This window comes from Spea bombifrons, chromosome 4 (assembly GCF_027358695.1).
Source record: "Spea bombifrons isolate aSpeBom1 chromosome 4, aSpeBom1.2.pri, whole genome shotgun sequence".
Classification (NCBI taxonomy): Eukaryota; Metazoa; Chordata; class Amphibia; order Anura; family Pelobatidae; genus Spea; species Spea bombifrons.
Window position 1 is genome coordinate 87,444,872 of NC_071090.1, and position 19,954 is coordinate 87,464,825.

At 36.2% G+C, this 19,954-nt stretch overlaps 1 long non-coding RNA gene across 1 annotated transcript in view; it reads right to left on the reverse strand.

Annotated features, from left to right (window-relative positions):
- Positions 1-1,672: 1,672 nt before the first annotated feature.
- LOC128490503 (uncharacterized) overlaps positions 1,673-19,954 on the reverse strand; it is a 39,750-nt gene continuing 21,468 nt past the window's right edge. The window contains exon 3 of the long non-coding RNA XR_008353954.1: positions 1,673-1,984. This is a non-coding gene — a long non-coding RNA (uncharacterized LOC128490503). The remainder of the gene's footprint in view (positions 1,985-19,954) is intronic.

Genomic DNA, 19,954 nt, shown 5'->3' on the forward strand with positions numbered 1-19,954 from the left:
ATCTTCAGCTACAGGAAGAGTTTAGCTATCTCTGTATAATGTATAGTTAAATCAGCAAGATTTCTTCCCATCTTCTTACACATTGTATCATGCATTATACAAGGCCAACTGAGCACCTCACATGAACTCCTCATAATGAATAGTGAAGGGAGATATATATATATATATATATATATATATATATATATATATATATATATATATATATATATATATTGGTGAATGTCAAGGTTGAGTTACTGATTGGGTGAACCAATTGTTCAAATAAAACTGAATCAGTCATAAAAGTGTCCTTTTGTTGTTTTAGTTTATAGTATACATTAACATACATGGGAACTCTTTCAATTTGCTATGCAGGTTCCTTGTGTAGAACAGAATTGTTGGAATCCCGAGGGAGCCATTACCCCATAACCCTACGACTGCTTAATCTGCACATGATTTATGTTATAAAATTAGACGTTTCAGTAATAGTCATTATTATATGTTTAGAAGAAAATGTGTTTATACATAGATACAGTACTATTATATTGATATTTTTATATATATATATATATATATATATATATATATATATATATATAAACATATTACTGCCAAATAATGGTTAATAGAAGCAGAGCGAATACATTCCAATGAGTCAATCAGAGCCATCAGATTTAGAACAATGTCTTCCTCGACTGTGTTAATTTTAAACTTTTAGCCCATGATTACTTATAATGCACTGACCTTAGACACAATTCTAATTTGCCTAATGGATAATTCTGTTTGTGTTAGAGGTTGACGCGTCATAAAGAGAAAGGATTATAATAAAATAAATGTTTATTATGAACCAAGCTCAACTACTGTGAGATTTCTATTCCTTAGAAATGTAGAGATGCACCAGGTCTCTTTACACCGTATTAAAACAGACCATTTGGAGGACATCTTGACATTTGAAGAAGATGCTGGTCTCATTTGCTCTTCATGGGTGATCGGTATTATCAGAGTGCAAAGTGAAGGAAGTAAAGGCCATTTGTTGGGATTAGAGCTAATTAGCAAATCATGATTCTGAATGTAGATCTGTAATTCCAGAGAACCTCACAGATTTCTAATGTCTTACAACAATGCATTCTCAAGGCACTCTTAGTTGGAAAGTATGGGCAAAAGATATAATAAGTCTATTAAATCTATTGCTCTTTGGGAGCAGCAATTTATTGCTTTGCTTGAATAAATAGGTTTCTTGCATCCCATGCTGGGCTTAGAATAGTGTTTTATATAGGGCTGAATTTGTCAATTTTATTTTACGTTCAAAAATTAATCAATGGTAAATGAAATCTGACTGTACATACAAGAACTTTTTAAGGTTGTGTAAACACCTTTCATAAATAATATTTTTGTAAATTATAACCTCTTTTTGCTAACCGTGATGTAATAATCTTGCCTGGTTCATACGGCCAAACCCTGTGCTGCATGCTATTACCTATTGTTTTAATTAAAGCATTTTGCAATAATGTTACTTTATTCCTTATTTACCGTAGCACAAGTCTCTTTGGTTATAACCAAATTTTAAACAAAATTAGGGAATCAGGTCAGATTTTTAGTTCCATTAGGTGATCAATGTCATTGACCACCTCTTTGGCACTGAGGGGGGTTACTACTATTATTACAAATTGTAAAATATTCTACTATTTTACATCTTTGAAATATACACCTCAACAGCAGGAATGTCTCTGCTGATGTTCCATAAATATTATAATGTTATTGAGTGTAGTGCTGTACAGTGGGTATACCTAATAATATATATGATGTGTTTGCATTTAAAGGTTTACATACTATGTTTCTAGATGTCTAAATTGACTGCATGACAGGAGCAGGCCACCAATGGTGCCAGGGATACAATTGTTCTTGATCCATACATTTCCAACGTTCTTTTCATCAGTCATGATCAGGATATTGTGTGGCTGTGCCTTATAGTCTTTCTGTAGCTCATGGAGCACCTGTGAATCTGAACAACAGAAAAGAAAAGAAAATGAGATTCTCTTGTGAAATGCAGGGTATAATTTTAGTACATAGCATGACACGTGCACCTGCTGACAATGAATAGCATTAACACATATGCAACTTGCCTCCCTTTTCTTAGGAGCTTTAAAAAGCTTTAAAAAAGCAGGCACAATAGGGGCTCTGCTTTCTAGGCTTCTAGGTAGGGAGGATGCCGTGTATTTTTTTTTTTCTTTTTGCCGTTGTTGTTCCTCTAATAACAACTCTGGAATCTAGTTTTTAAGGAAATTGCAGCACTAAAAGCATTCTGGCTAAAGAATTCCCAGGATCCTATGCAACTAAAAAGAGGGAGTACGACAAATACACTTGTGAAAGCTACAATCCGGCCCCAGTGTATAAAGGCTAGCGTGATTTAGACAGCACTCCTTCTTAAAGCCATTCTGCAATAGCACTAATGCAATAGTCTCAACAGCTATTGTTCGTTATTTCTGATTTATAAAAATTTATTCATCGGAAGCATAGCTTCCCAAAACTGTAAAAATTGTACATTACCCTGAAATTTTTATACCGCAAAAAGTGCACGTGGGTTGGCCATATGTATTATGTAAGGGACCCAAAGCAATATTTATTAAGGCAATACAGGGCGTTTTTTGCAACTTACAACAGGTTAGAGCATTAGAATGACATATCTCAGCGTTTTGCATTGCAATAGCACAAGTCTTTTCCAAAAAATCAATTTTTTCCCTTTTACTTTAATTTCCGAAAGTTATTGTACTGCTATATATTAAGTGTGGCATGGCTACCTATGTAAAAAATATTACCTTAGATTCTAGTAACTACTACTACACATGGAGGAAGAAGCCATTATTCACATTAAACCTTGAAAGGCATATTTAATTTAAATATACATTAATTAAACATCCTTAAATATTATATATATATTTAAAGATTTGCCAATTTTTTCAATACCACTGCATTTCTTTGCGCTGATTCCTTTCTTTCTTGACCTATGTGAAATACAAATCACTTTCACAGCTTTAAAGTTCAAAGACTCTATATGGATGATACTTAAAACACCCTTCAGCAACAAAGTAACAGACAATAATATTTCTGTAGAAAATGTGCTTTGCATAAATTGAATCTGGTCAAAGTGTCAAAAAAGAACTATGGAATAACAGTTTTGGCTTTAATAAACAAGTATTATGTGGTCAAATGCTGCGGACTGGATTTGCAACAAACAAGGCCCTTTATAGGACAGATAGATACATTGTATTGGATGAACCAGTCGTTAAATCTGCACCCCTTCATACTACTGATAGTAAGTGGTAATTTAGTTGCTGACATTTTTTTTCCATTTAGCAATAAATCTAAACCTGGATGATTTCTAAACCCATATGTTTGTTTTTAGACTTTTAATTGGACACAAAATGCTGGGTCTTTTCCGGACGTTAAAGAAATGTTCATTCATAGACGTAAGTGTGAATTACAAGGCTTATTGATGTTCATGCATTATATGAGGCATTTAGTGAAATGCTCCTATTGCTGGTAATAATGATCATACTTTATAGCACACCCAACATACAGTGTTAATTTCAGCAGACAGCAGAAGGTTCCTAATACAATTTCATCAAATCTTGCCTCCAAACAGGTCATCGGCAAAACAAGCATTTGCTTGGCCCAACTGTGCCTTCCATGTTATGTTGTGTGGAGCACATGAAGTCAAGAACCTACCTAAAACCTTAATGGGCAATGTTAAATTTAACTGGAAAATGTCAACAACAACAACAACAACAAAAATCTAAGAGAGGAATAGTCTGATGGGCCTTTTGACGTCCATGAATGTTTGGACTCAGAAAACATCAGAACAATTTAAATCCTGAAGCAAAACCTGATTAAATAAAAAATCAAGCAGAGATTTGCACTCCCTCTTGCGGAGAGCCCAGAGGCAGATAAATCTATCTGTCCCACTCTGTGGACATGTAAATGGACTGAGTGTGACGACCAAAGCTAATAGTTAATGAGTTGGAAGCCTCTAGGAATAAATGAATAGATCTGCATAAATTAGTTCTCCACTGGGGAGGGAATCTGCTGCCAGTCCTTTAATTCACCCAGAGCAAAACCTTGTGCTGGGTTGAGATGAAGATCTCGCATCTGACTGGAGATGCATAGGTACAACACTTAGAGCCTCTAGCTTTAATTATGCATCAGTCTACTCTTCGTCTCTGTTCACTGCATTGACAAGGGCCCAGTTTGACGTGACAATTTCAGTGGAACTTAGCAAACAACAGCAAAAGTCAGTGTTGAAGCCTTCAAGGCAATGTTCTCAACTTATATATACTTTATTAATATAAAAGATACTATCCAGGGTTTTCACAATTGAAATGGATAGGTATTATTTATAACATTTAGAACCAATATTACGAACACACTGTGAATAAAATTAATCTATTTATTTACCCTTGGTAAACTGAACAAATCCTTTTTGTTATATATATATATATATATATATATATATATTTATATATATATATATATATATATATATACCGTATTTGCTCGATTATAAGACGTCTTATAATCGGGGTCATCTTATAATCAGACCTCAAATAGGTCTGACTATGAGACGACTAAGATCCAGATCCCCTGCAGCTTTCCTAAATTAATATTCAGATTTGGGGGATCGTCTTATAATCGAGCAAATATGGTATATATATATATGAAAATCTGTGAGCAGCAATCCATGGCTGTCACACCCATGATCATTTGTCAACTCTAGGTGGCGCTATTCACCTAGACCTGGCGTGGAGAAGGTTGTGTGTCACTGACACGTGTTAATTACAATAAATAAATAATTCTACACTATTGTATTACTATGTGAACTGAGATTTCAGTTATGCCTTGCAAGTGTATCGCTTATTTCTATGAATTCCAAGGCAGTAGTGGCCAAAGCAAACTAAATAAATAAATAAGACATCCACAAAGAGCAGCCACCAGTCACAGTCAAGCCATATTCAACAGAAGCGTGGATTTCCCACTTATCTCTTGGTGGTCTGGCTTTAGTCAATGAACCAAGCATTTTGTAGAGTGGGGGGCATTAGTACTAGTGTCAGAACGTGGTGTGAGTAAAGCGAGAGGCCCATTACGGTATTTCTTTTATATTTTTTCTTAAATTGTAGTTATAGCATTTTCTGTAGTTTATATCATACATTTCAATGTACTGTATACAAATGCCATACCTATAATGTCTCACCACATTCATTTGGATATTTTGCATACTGAAAACTTATTCTTTGGGGTGGTAATAATTTGAATAGAATCTTTCATATGTTTTCCTATCTATTTCCAAGTATGCATCACTGTACTTCTTAAGGGAGAACGTAAATGACTACTGGAAAAAAACCCTTAAAATAACATTTAATCCCTAGTATTTTCATAATCCCAATGTACACACAAATGGTATGACCAATAAAACCATATATAAATGGCACAGCCATGTAGCATTACAGGAAGGATAATCCGTATCACTAATACAATTGTCATATTTGTTCTGTAATACATGTGATAAGGAGTTAGCCAGGGACGCATTCTGAAAACATTTTGCAATCACATTACGCTTGCAGTTCGATTATCATTGTGCTTCCTCATTTTCCGTGGCATTTTATACAAGGAGTTATTAAAAGTCAGACATGTAAGTCCAAGGTATAATTTCCTGTCTGCAGAGATAAGCTATGCTCCGCTCACCATTTAATTAGCCCCGTTATTTTAGTTTGTACTAAAAGCATTCTTTTAATGAGATTTGTTCTAGGCTGTTTGTTCAATGTTATTTACAGACCATTTAATGTTTTCCTCCTTTTCATCATTTGCCCTGAAGATGATCATAAGTCATTGGGGATACTATGTATTCCGTGGACTCTGCGTGTGCATTTTGAAAATAAATCACACGTCTGTAATTAATCAGGAGAGTGGCTCATAATGGGGGTAGCAACTGCCCAGCCATTGAAAATCACAAATAACTGTTTTTACCAAGATCAGCTGCTTTTTTTTTCTCACCTCCGTGGAAATTAGACAAAATGACCCTAGAGACTATAATTAGAGAATACTTAAAATTGTAACGTAAGACTGAAAACACTAGATGCTATTCTGAGGCATCCTGTGCTTTGTCGCACGTATGGTCACATGATACGGTTGATGTAGTGTGGGCTTTAAAAATAATTTCACGGGGAGTAACAAATGTAGCATGAATTCCAGGAATATCAACTAATCCCATGTTAATCATAGGTTTTATTTCAATTAATCAGTTAGTCAGCGTGCCTACGCCATATGCATTCCATGGAGTCTTAGGGGGCGCTGTCAAAATACTGGAGTTAATAGCGTTAAAGTTTCGATAGCAAAGGCAGAAGAGAAATTAGTTATGGATTAATTAGCTATTAGTTTTTTTTTAAAATAAGTTATTTTATTTAGTTTCACATACTTAATCCAATAAGACATTTGTATGACACACATTTTGGGCTTATGTCCTTAAAATAAGCAGAAATAAGCAAAAAAAAAATAAGCATTTCAACAAATGTTTGCATTATTATTTTCAAATAACAGAACATATACAAGGATAAGTGGAATTCCCTTAAACAAAGAATGTCATAAAAACAAGATTAAATCATGCAGGATATGCAACTATATTGGTTACTTGTTAATGTAAAAAAAAAGAAAAAAATATTTATTAGTCATTTAACATTAAAAATCTGCCTGCAATTGTTCTATTTTGTTCAAAAAATCATTATGTCAGGTTTCAACTCATTCCTTATATTTAATTCTGTTCATAAAATCTGTCACATTTGATAATAGTAGCCTACATTACTTAATCCGTTTTCTGATTAAATTGTCATCCTCTCGTTTTGATTAATTATGATTGTGTGTATGTACACAGTTCCATTTGGCTAATTACTTTTTATGTGAGACTTGTACGTGAATGCCAAGATTCAATATGTCAAGTTCTTCACAGGAACTCTTGTCAACAGGAACATTACTCTAAAGATCTGTTGTCCAGGTTTCTTTTGTATTGACTTGGTGATGTATTTACTTCGGCTCCCTGGCCACCCCCTCCAAGGCCACTGCAGAACACCGAAATATGACATCATATCCTGGCACTGTATGACCTAAAGGCGCAAAGCATCTTTTAAAACAGTGTGTGGAGGCTATGCCGGCATAGCACAATCTCAATGGTGTGAAATGGTCAAAGATCTCTCTTGAACAGCTGGACACTGGCCCAAGATGGCGATCTGGCCCCCAGTTTTGTGGCAGGGGACTGCTGCTCACCGTAGGCCTGAGCCTAGTCAGCAAAGGACAGAATATATGACTGAGTGAACTATAGATGCTGGTTAGCTGGACAGTACCTCTCCATGTATAAGCCTTACTTAAGGAAGCTGTCTGCTCACCTGAACAGTGGGCCTGTCTTACAGTATTTATAAAGGAAAGCATATAATAGAAGACTTCATGCTACTAAGAAAAGTTTAAACCAATTGTTTATGTTTTTTAAACAATCTAAAAGTAAAGATCAACAAACTAAAGCTCCTACTTTTTGATGGTATTGGTTAGCAGATGAGAGGAGCATGAGTTCTCAGGCAGGAACATACTGAAATCAGTCTATGATTAATATGTGAAAAGACACCGTTAAGTAGAGCTGAGGGACCCCATAAAAGCAAACATGAACAGCATAAACATTTTAGGGATTTAAGATATGCCTGACAGGCTTAGTGATCTGAACATAGAAGTCATAGAGTTTTTTATGACAGGAAGGTCAATCATTACTACTGAGCAAACACAGACATATGGCTGGTGTTCCATCCCGCTCACTTACTGCCCATTTAACATAGTTATCTGTCTTCATCAGATACAACAATGTCAAATGATAAGGCACATGCATCCAATTTGTCTTTTTTGTAGGTCACTTTGTGAGCAATAGTATCTGGGTCTTCTGGAGTATAAAGTCAGCTAAGTGCAGCAATATGAAAGTCAAATTGCTACTCTGTGTTTATGTGAATTGTAACCTGCAAAAAGTACATGCAGATTGAATGATATATATATATATATACGGTATATATATATATATATATATATATATATATATATATATATATATATATATATATATATATATATATATATATATATTACTATGAAAATAACAATTTATTCCCGAAGGTATGAGAAACAGAGAGAGATCCATTGTTAATATTATAATAATAATTATGATATATGAGGTATAAACCAACATACTGTCTATTTGTAGAAGACTATTAGTTGGTGAAATATAGATTTTTTTTTACAGGTAAAAAAATGTGTGGATTGAAGGTTCATTATTAGTTGAAGCCACATATTAATTGATGTAAATCCTTTGCATAAAGGTGTATATGCATACATGTGTGATCTATGTGTTTGCTATGGAATATCAGGAATCACAACTGCTTAACATTAGAGCTGAAACAACGAATCGATAAAATCGATAATAATCGATAACGGAAATCGTTGTCGACGATTTCCGTTATCGATTAATCGAGTGATCGATTCGTCGTTGGAGCACTAGGCTCCTTTTACTTACCTCCGCCTGCGTTCCCCGGTTCTGCTCCACGCTCTGCAGTCTCCGCCTTCTTCATGCTACGTGACGACGGAGGTGACGCGCGTCTACTATCAAGTTTGAAGTGGAACAAGTTCGTAGCGGAGGTAAGTACTCTTTATGTCTATTGTCTGTGCGAATGTTTATGAGAGAGAGAGAGAGAGAGAGAGAGAGAGAGAGAGAGAGAGAGAGAGAGAGAGAGAGAGAGAGAGAGAGAGAGAGAGAGAGAGAGAGAGAGAGAGAGAGAGAGAGAGTGCAGAGTGGGGGTGGGGGCATTGCAGGGTGTGAGACTGGGTGCAGAGCAGAGTGGGGGTGGGGGGGCAAGGCACGGTGTGAGACTGGGTGCAGGGCAGAGTGGGGGTGGGGATGCAGGGCAGAGTGGGGGTGGGGGCACAGTGCAAAGGGGTGGGGGCAGAATGCAAGTTGTTTTTAACATCTAGTTCTTAAAATTATTTTAAATAAACGAAAAATTTGCATATTGTTTTTTTTATCCGATTAATCGATTAATCGAAAAAATAATCGGCCAACTAATCGATTATTGAAATAATCGTTAGTTGCAGCCCTACTTAACATGCATGGCTTCCCTGGGCCTCTGGGTCAGTTTCTTATTATTATTGGACAGGGGAGGTATATTTGGTGATATTTGGTCATGCCCAATCTCTGCCCATTTTCTGACTACTCTATGTTCATTTTCCTCACTCAATTCCTACCCACTAAGGGCTCTGTAGGAAAAGCCATTAGAACTTTCCAGGCATCTAGCGCCCAAGAGAAGCACAGTGTTGCCAAAATGTAAAGCACACTTGCACACACATAACAGCTATGTATTATGATACGTATTTTTGGAGTTCTTGAAATATTACTTATTTTGAGAACTAGTCTTAAAATCCACGTTTATTAGAATAAGAAAATCACACTTGTAAACGCCAAACATAACGTTGCATCCCAGCTAAAATAAGCCATGCTAAATTTTAAAAAAAAAAGCAAACCTGGGTGATCAAAAGCACAGTGACTCTTTCAGATATTGCAGCATTTAATAAGGGATACATGCCCAGAGATTGAAATGTTTCCATGGCAACACATATAGGAAATGAGAAGAGTAAACAAAATCATTAAAACGCTAAGGCATATTTGAACAATGGCAGGTGGGAGCACAAATCTTTGCACTGAAGGTTAGGGCACTGCGGGGTCTAGGAAAGGTTAATGCACAATATATGCAAAGTCAGAGCAAAACATGGTGTTTTACAGCACGGAGGGGCACTTGCTGGGAGAATGGAGGACAGAAGTAGAATCATACAGCAGGTTTAAGTACTGATCTGGCAGAGAAAACATCTGCATTGAAATCTTCTAGGCTACATTCTAATAAATCTATTGTCTCTAAGCAAATCCACATGTATCTAGCTGCATACTTGAGACCTCTTATGATTTGACCCCAAGTCTCAGGGATTTTAAACTTGTCGTGGGATGAATGGAGTAATTCTCATGTCACTCAGTCTGTGACTGCCTCCTTTATCTTCTCCAAGAATCCCAATCAATGGTAAAATATCCCATTTCAAATATCTACTTGAACATAGACGCCATTCAGAATATCATTACCATCAGATAAGTAATGTTTTTCAAAAAGACCATTATTTGGTTGCCACCCCTAATAAGTCATTAAAGCGGAGTCTTTATATATGTTCTCCGTATGTTTGCAAAGTGCTCTGTATTCTTTATTTAAATATATGGCTCTTTTACTGATATACGGTATGTACTGATTTGCTACTTTTTGGTTAACTCATTTATAACTCACAGTATCCACTGCCTGGGCTCTGAACGTATTGTGCACACAATGTTCTGACATTGAATATGATTCTCCTAAGTGCCATTTGTAATTTTATTCACAGAGCACAGTGAACCAAACAAAAGGGGAGGGAATGGAGCACTAAATAAAAATGACACTTGGGAAACGTCAACCAAGGGGTAGAAGAAAATTAGACACATATGTTATAGAATCTGGATATTATTACACTGTGTTCCTCCTGCATTCTCTTTTAATAAATTGCAAGATGACTGAACAGGCAAGGTAGGTGAATGGTCCTTTTAGCCCCATCTCCAACCATGCCAATCAATGAAGGTTCAGACACCTTAAATGTTTCGGGATGTATAGATCTCAGTAAAGTGGGCTGAAAAATCATACTACCCATAAACTCAAGAAAGGGCACATTAGTGTTGAGCAAGCCAAAACCTTCAAGGGCAGTGATGTCCTGGTCATCCTAGTAACCTCACAAATCCATTTTTACAAAGAAACAGTGGTATTGTGCCTTATTTGACCATCATATCGATAGCTAATTATAATCTTTCCACATTTATGGGCAGTTTAAACGTCTGTAAACCTTTGCCTTTTTTACCTCTGTTTTGCTTTCCTTATGCTACATCTGTGGAGTCATACTTGACTCATGCTGTACACAGCGAGCTTGAGTCTCACTCTGAGATGTATGATATTAGTATTTTGCCAGCACATTCCTAATTGCTAGAAAATGGTAGGCAACCTCTGAATAAGCAGAGCTCCACTCCTGACCGCACATGTGTTGTTCAGTCTTTCATTCTAGCACTGTACATGTACTGACTTATAGATCACTGTCCAGCTGACAGGAACATTATATGGCTTCATTGGTTCTCATTCAGTTTCAGTTTCTTTTGTAAAAGTACTGCTGGTACGGGCGATTTACTTCAAGTGCCACTCTCAAGATGTGAAATGAAGTTAGGAAGAAGGTAAATAAGTTTAAAACATATGATTGGCATCATTGCCATGTGGTTAATTTCATGGTGCACAAGGGTGATCTTTGTGCAGAAGAGTAGCCTCTTTTGGGAAAGGGACTAATTGTCACCTATCCTGCTCACTATAGTAATGTATGGGCATAATCTGACATCCGCATTATCAAGATCTTCATCGCAGGGGACGCCAACATATCCTAGTGTGCAGCCCATAAAAATGCACGGGCGACGGGCCTCAGCATATTGTATCAAACCACTGGATAGCTCTTCTGTGCCATGCTGCGAAGAAGCCGTACTAGACTAGACCAGGCATTTGAAGAAATCAAGGACAGTATATCTGTTTATTTCTTATTATTTATTTAAAGAGAGGTATTTTACTTTCCTTGATGCCTTTGCCATGACTGTGGCCCACCATGTTAGCTTTTAAGATTGAGGTATAAATCAGGAAAAAAAAATAATCTATGAAAATTGACAAGGAAAACCTTCAGTTGATTAAATACCTTAACTCTGAGTGCTGATTTGTTCTTACGACTGTAAGGTGATCACAGAGTATACAACAATGTGTGTCTGGCAGATTAGCACTACAGAAAGCTCTTCTAGGCATAAAAATTTTATTTGCATTCTTATACAAAGCCCAGATCAGGTTCACACTGCTGCAGGGACATAATCAGGTTTGAAGATAATACTACAGAAACATGGTTTAGTGCTTCCAGATTACTGTGAAATGGCACAGTTAGAATTACAATCTTTAGGCATCTTATATTTATACAGTCATCAGGCTTTAGGTTTAGGTTTTGGCAATAATCACTTGTATAGAGTAAGCATGGTTTTGACTCCCTGAGGATTTCTTCCACGACTTTGGAATTCGGGCCAAGTTCTTATCTATATAATGAATATATCTCAACAGTGATCTCTGTATGAATGGCAACTTATGTAGCTTAAAAGGACTCTTTGGATGGTTCCATAATTGAATGATCCAAACATATGTAGCAAAGACCGTGTCCAACAGACATATATCTACCTACAATGTGTGTTCATCACATGGACAGCCTACTAACTATCAGTCAAAAGAAGATATTCATAATAAAAGTACCAATATTTTTTTGTGTAATCCAATATACTAGCTTTAATAATCATAATAATAATAGTAATAATAGCATTAATAAAACAAAGTTGTGCTCCTCATTGGAAAAGGTATTTGGTTGGCAGTGCAGGTTAAGTACCTTTTGGAGGCTGACAATTACCAGTTACCTGAATTTATATCTTTTATATTTCTAAATAATTTGTGGAACGTGCTTTTCTCTAATTCTGTAGCTGTTATCTTTCCTTCCAGAGTGCAGAATCAGCAATTAGGTTCTCCGCTTTACCTTTTACAATGTTTTTGCCAAACTCGACTTTTTCAACTCTTTCAGAGAACCAGGTGAACAACAGGAGACCTGCTTATCTATTACCCAACATCATCCATGATTACATCCATTGTATGTTTGAGAACATCTCACCACAATCCATCACCGATGACAGCAAGACATCAACCAGCTGTATCTTCTAAATGTTTCAAGAGACAATACAGAATGAAGTGGACTGATTTATGAGATCAAAGCCTAGCTTCTTTGGACTAGAGAGGCAACCTACGGATTTAGCCACTGATCTGTCTGCCTATCTATCTGTCTGTCTATCCATCTATCTGTCTGTCTATCTATCTATCTATCTATCTATCTATCTATCTATCTATCTATCTATCTATCTATCTATCTATCCATCTATCCATCTATCTATCTATCTATCTATCTATCTATCTATCTATCTATCTATCTATCTATCTTATTCACCTAATGAATGCAAACATTAATACAACACAACAACTCGTTAAAGCAGTATACAACAGCATTACTTTCCATCCTGGCAGTACATTGCTAATCGCTTCTGCTTAAGATTACATTATTATTCTTAGGTATCCCTTGTGATTCTTATGTATTTGTGTAGGACGAGGCACAGTTTACAAAGTGTTGATTCTCTAACAAGACCAAAAATAATTAAAGGAAACTACGGACCTACCCCTTCCCTGTTTATAGGTGATGTTCCGTGTACTTTGCTGAACTCCATGCATTTGTAACTAAATGTAGTTTTAGGAATATCATTGTTGGTACTGTTGGGTGTTTTGTCATTGCATGGAAGAATGTTGGTGGACCGCCATGATGGGCTCTAATCTCCATACGAGTGTTTGAAATTGTTATAGGTATTGTACTAGATTTTATAGTACAGACATTAGGATATAATTGGAAAAATATGTATGTTGTAAACATAGGATTCTTGCAATTGTCCACAACTATAGCGTAGCAAATTATGCTTGTATCTTTTTTTTTCATTAGGCTTCAAAATGTAGTAAATAATTTGATTTTTTTTTTTTCTCTACTCAAGTTCTCAGGTTACACATAGATGGCAGACTGGCCTGTAGTAGTTAGAATGCTCTTTGCTCAGCGGATCTGCACGGACTCTACTTACCACGCTGAAACTTTAGCATAAAGCAAATTATACAGTGTACGACTCCCTCCCCCAACCTGTCTTTCAATCGCTTACTGGCAGCAATCACTTGTTAGGTATTCCCTTTAATGCCAGAGACCCTTGTTAATTTGTGATTCAGCATGTGTCTCAGTCTGATGTGTAATTAGAAATCGTAGGGCCTGTCTCTCACCATAATTGCCTTGACTAAGGCCTCTGCATATCCACTTGTTAATTAGTAAACCACAATATCCAGGGGGCTCGTGGAGAGCTGGCTTAATTGTATTTCAGCTAGAACGGAGGGATAATTACCCTTCGCTGTCCGTACTGCTTTTTAATTCCTTTCTTTTTTGTTATTATTATTTTATTTCCCCTTCTCTCTTTCTCATTTCCTCCCCACAGCAAGAGACAAAATCATAATGTAGGCTACATCATAAACGCCACCGTCAGACCTACGTGCATAAATAGAATGTGCAAGGGTCACAACGCATGAGTTGCAGGACTGTCAGAGTTCCTTGCTTTGTACATGATCACTTCAGATCAAAGTTGACAGTAGCTGAAAACCAAAGGCCCATTGTGTTCACGGTAGTTATAACAATGTTCTTCTGAACCTCGCATTAATTGAAACCTAGTACACAGGTGTAGTCCATATCGCATAAGCAATGGCTGTGGATCGTTTTTTCCGGAATTTCTAGCAAGATGTATAATGCGTGGCTCCTCTTGCAGATATTTTGTAAATTTCTTAAATCTGTACACTTTGTGTAGCTCTGCATTTGTATTTGTCCATTTAGACACAGCATATATGGCCGCTATAGGCTTGTGTTCACTTACACTATGGAAAAATATGCAGGGTCTTTTCGGTCAGGACCTACAAGAAGACAACACAGCCACCAGGCATGTGGACATCTGCAGGTTGGATGCTTTTTCGGGAATATAAGCACTATGTCCTGTTTTCCATGCTTATTAATTAAGTTCAGTGCCGATGTGCTGCTGTACCCTATTTCATGTAGTGTTCTCACACTGGTTGGATCTTATATCTAACCTGAACTGACCCTGACTCTTCAGGAATTGGCAGCCACAGTTTCCTCCCCCTCCCATTACATTTTCTGCAAGGCATGCAGCCAATAATTGTAATCCTATATTCACCAATATCTCTAGATTGTAAGCTCCTTTGAGCCGGGCCCTCCTCATCAGCTGTCTCTGTTATTCAATTTGTTATGTTACATACTACTTGTTATGTCCTGTCTACCCATTGTACAGCGCTATGGAATTTGATGGCGCTATATAAAATAAATAATAATAATATCTGTAAAATTACTCACAAATGTCCATTTAATGCAAATTATGAAAATTTTTAAAAATCACCAATAACAAGCTATAAATCCATAATGTGAACATGTGTATTAATGTAATTACATGAGTAACAATTAACTATTTTTGCACCCTAATAAAACCCTGTTTTGGTAGAAAATCTGTAGCTTTGGGAGTTGTTTTTAATAGTATCACAATAAAAAATATTCTTTTGTAAGCAAAAAAAGTACAGCACCATTTGTGCTGATTATTTATAAGTCATGTGTGCTAACTAGACATAATTGAAATATTTTTTATATTTAGCCTTGACAAGTGTTAATTTTTCCATGTGCTCTGGGGTGTGTAACAGATGATTTGTTCATTGATTTCCACATTTCATCCAGGAAAGCAGGAAAAAGCAACCGTATAATGTTGAAAAACACTTATCTAGTGACACACAAAACCAATCAATTCAAACAAACTCAGACAAGCAAAATGAGGGTTAGAGATCTAAAGGGTCCTAAGTTCAATAACACCTATCATGTTTATGAACAGACGCCCAAGCCTGATATTTGCCTAATTAAAAAAAACTATGCTAAAATTGAACCCAATTGTATTTAATAGAGACAGAATTTTAAGAACTACTTCTCAGTTTTAGCAATGTCCAGGATTAAAAACTTTTTCAAGTACATTATGTGAGTTAAATATTCTTTCACATAAGAGTTCATTATAATGAAAAAGGTTAACCCAAAACATTACATCTACTTATAATATCTACATGTAAACCTAATGAAGTTAAGGAAAAATAAAATACAAACAATAACTATAACTTTTAGGGAGTTTTTACTTTCCTCATAATATTACTTTGTATGACTTTTCATTGTCTTGAATAGTAGCATTTAGTAAATTCACGAATTACTGCGCAGCTTTAAGTTTGTTGAGTTGAGCACCCATTCATTCTAATGAATACTCAGGAGGGGTTAAATTCTGTATATATTTGTAAAAATCAAAGTTGCTTCCCCCCATTTGTTGCTCAGTTTAACAATTTTCTTGTTTTGGTGATTCCTTCCATATAACTATAACATTGTTGTTATTAATTGATCTTTTGTTCTTCCTGAAAGCCAACCTTTTTATTTTGTTAATATAAATTTGGGTATAGAAGACCTACCTATCTTGCTAGCATGCTTCTTGGAACGAATGTTGAGATCAGGCACATATTATGCTGTGAAAAAAATATTCCAAGAAGAAAAGGCAGGTGTTTGGTGTGGTAGTTTTGCTTTATCTCTTGGGCTACGCATGGAAGTGGTAAGACGGTTCTACTTGTTTGTCAAAGGGACGGCTGGGCTCTTACAAAATATGTTATAGAACAAACACTACTTTAAAGCATTTCGTAAAACACATGAGCTATTTTCTGTGTAAACTGCGGTGCAATCATTGGGTTCCAATGCCCAAGAGCTCCTGCTGTGTCCATCAATTACTCAATTACAAGTTTCATAGTAAATGCTACTTGATCTGTCAAAGGCCTTCTAGACAGATCAAGTGGCAAGAGAAAAAATTCTTCCTCAAGCCATCAGAGGTCTTGTTGTTAAAAATAAACATTTTCAACAACTAGAAAATTGAGCATTGCAAGCATAACATATAAAGTTGGCTTTTGTCTAATACATGTTGGAATCACTTCTGCCTAAATGGCTCTAAGATTCTACATGTAATTGGGAATATTTTTATCAACATTTTCCATTTATTTGGAGTCATTCGTAAAGTTAAAATAATGCACACACTGACAAATCAATAAACTCAATAAATTCAATGGTATGTGTGTACTAAACCTTTAATCGGCAAACAAGGCCCCACATTGCTATCCTATATTGTGTCTCAGTCATATCCAAAGTTTGGCTCTAGTTTAGAAAATAACACAGCCTATATCAATTACCAGGACAGTTCAAACAATCAGGCAAACGTTCCAATTATCAGTTATCTATGCCAATAGCTAATTTGTTGGAGATCACACTGTATATTTGAGGAAATGGGGAGTTCCATGATACCACAACATAACAGTGTGGAACCACTTATGACATTATGGATGGCTGTGCCAACATTATGTGGACAACAGCATGACATACACGCAGCTCTGCCCAGATGCATGAGATGAATTGTGATTTCACAGAACATTCACAAGTGCTTGGAATGGATGTATTCTAGGTTGGGGATGGCCAAGAGTAGCCTAGGGTGGTGGATATGGTGCTCTGCTGTTCCGTCAAGCTATTCCCAATGTACTAATTTGTAGCACAGACCTCAATCACAACTCCCCGGGAGGCCACCTCATGATCTACTGAAACGCGGAGACGCGATATGTTGTCATATCCTGATGCTTTGCATTAATGGGTCACAAGGAGTTTACAAGCCCGTAACTTTAATTATGATGCAGACTTTAATTACTTACTTCTGTTTGACTACATTTCTCAAATTAACATAACGCATGCTAAATGGTTCACCTCCCAAGGTTGGTGCACACTTCCTTAAATACCTTTTGGAGGTTGTATAATAATATGTTACTGATATGTTTTTGTTTCTTTAAGTAAAAACATCTTTAAACGTTCATCTGAATTACATTCCCATAGATAAGTAGCTGAGCCAGTAATCTCTATCTACGTGGCCAGCATAATTGTTATTTTGAGGGACTTTTCTGTCACACTGAGGACATTACAATAATCCTTTTGTATTTCTTCCTGGTACCTTCTGTATGGTCTTGTGTATATTAAAATTGTTCTGTTTTCAAATATTTTAGTGAATAATACCATGCACAAGGATATTACATGTATTTCAATTTGTTTTGTCCATTAGCCATAGACCTTAATTTAATATATACAGTATATATATATATATATATATATATATATATTCACCCAAAAGTTTGCGGTCACTTAGAAATGTCCTTGTTTTTGAAAGGAAAGCAAATTTTGTCCATTAACCCCTTAATGACAAAGCCTGTACATGTACAGAGGCCCTTTATCACTCCCATCACTCCTGTGTTCCAGCAGTATGTTGTGTTTGAGAATCTGAATTCAAGTTTAAAAGGCTAATTGGTCATTAGAAAACCCTTTTGTAATTATGTTACACAGCTAGACATTTCCTTTTTTCCCCAAACAGCTAAGTGACCCAAATGTTTGCATATACACACTTATATATATATATATATATGCTGTCTCCTACGCAAAGATCCAGTTTGTGTGAACAGGACTCTTCCAGGGTCAAAATGCTATGGTCATAAAAAGAAAAATGAGCCTCAGCACTAATACACACAAAAACTACTATATCAAAGAGAAAAAATAAAAGAAAGTATTTCTTGACCTACACATAGCATTTGGTGCCATGCAGCATAACAGGCCCAAGCATATTTGGCTCATGACATAGTACTTCATAATGAGGAATCTATACGTTTGCATCAATTTATTTAAATTACTTTAAATAAATCCATTTACAGAGAATCAAAATGCAACAGAAATCAGGGGAATTGAGAGAGGCGCCCCGCAGAGCTCATGCTGAGAACCAGTGTACGGCGGCATTCTATGCACATCATTCATTCTCCTCAGAAAGGGTTTTTTACGTTCAGTGCTTTTTAGTAATATCAGAGACAGCGCAACACATTCCGTCCCCCATGAATTACCCTCGTGCCAGTCACTGATTACACAGCTGGTTTAAATGAAGCACTTCAAATAACCATGGTAACAATTAAATGCCTTTGTCTACACTATTTCTAGTGTTTTTTTTCTTGGCACTACTCTAGTGAATGAAAAGTGTAGTCCCTGAAAACCCTATCGCACGTATCTGCATGTATTTATTTGATGGCGGTCCAACGACAGGTATCCCGGCACAGCCTACCTACTATGGCTTGATCTCCTAGTGTCTTTGTTGTCACCATTCATGGTGCATTTTGATTGCAGGAACCATATTCCCCAAGGAAACCGTTTCTGATGTAAGTCATTTTATTTGATGTCTATGTTAGTTTAGCGCCATGGAAATTGGAGCCCTGATGTGACTATACTTCAGGCAGTGATAGCCACACAATGACAAAAAATGTGGTTATTTTCAAAGTGGCTCCTGTGGATAAATAAAATCACGTGCGCTTCATACTGAACAAAATATGATTAGTCCTTGGAGGTATTGACCTTGTTGTACCGTGTTTAATCCCTTTCCTTTCTATATATAAATGCAAGACTTTTGAAGGTAGACAGCTTCCATAATTTATGGAAGTCTAAATGCAAGAAGAATATTTAAAACAAAACTGAGTTTCGTGGGCTATGCTGAAAAAGACCTACACCTTTTACTTATTGCCTCTGGTAATACATTTTAATAGACAAACATTCATAAAGTAACAGATTGTAAGCTTGCAAGAGCAAGGCCCTTTATTCTTCTTTACCGATGTTATTGTCAGTTTTAATATTATTGTTTCACTCTCCCCCTATTGTAATAGTGGAATACGGAATCTGTCTGCACTTTATAAAAAAATTTAATTATGTCTACTCAAAAGAGCATTAAATTTTTTTACCTGGCCTCACATGGAAGCTCTTATTAACAAATTAAATACATTTATGTAGGTGGACTTCATTTTTAAAAAAATAAATAAATCAGGCATTGTTGTTTTTTGCTTAATTAAATTCCTTCTGTTTCCTTTCCGCAAAACAACAATGTAACTGTGTAATTTTTGGCCAAGCACTCACTTGGCCTGTCTGTAATGGTTTGGCTCCTGTAAATGTATGCCACAATTGTCACATTCCTACACTGGATCTGTTCACCGACGTTACCGTAGGATAGGTGGCGTCCTCA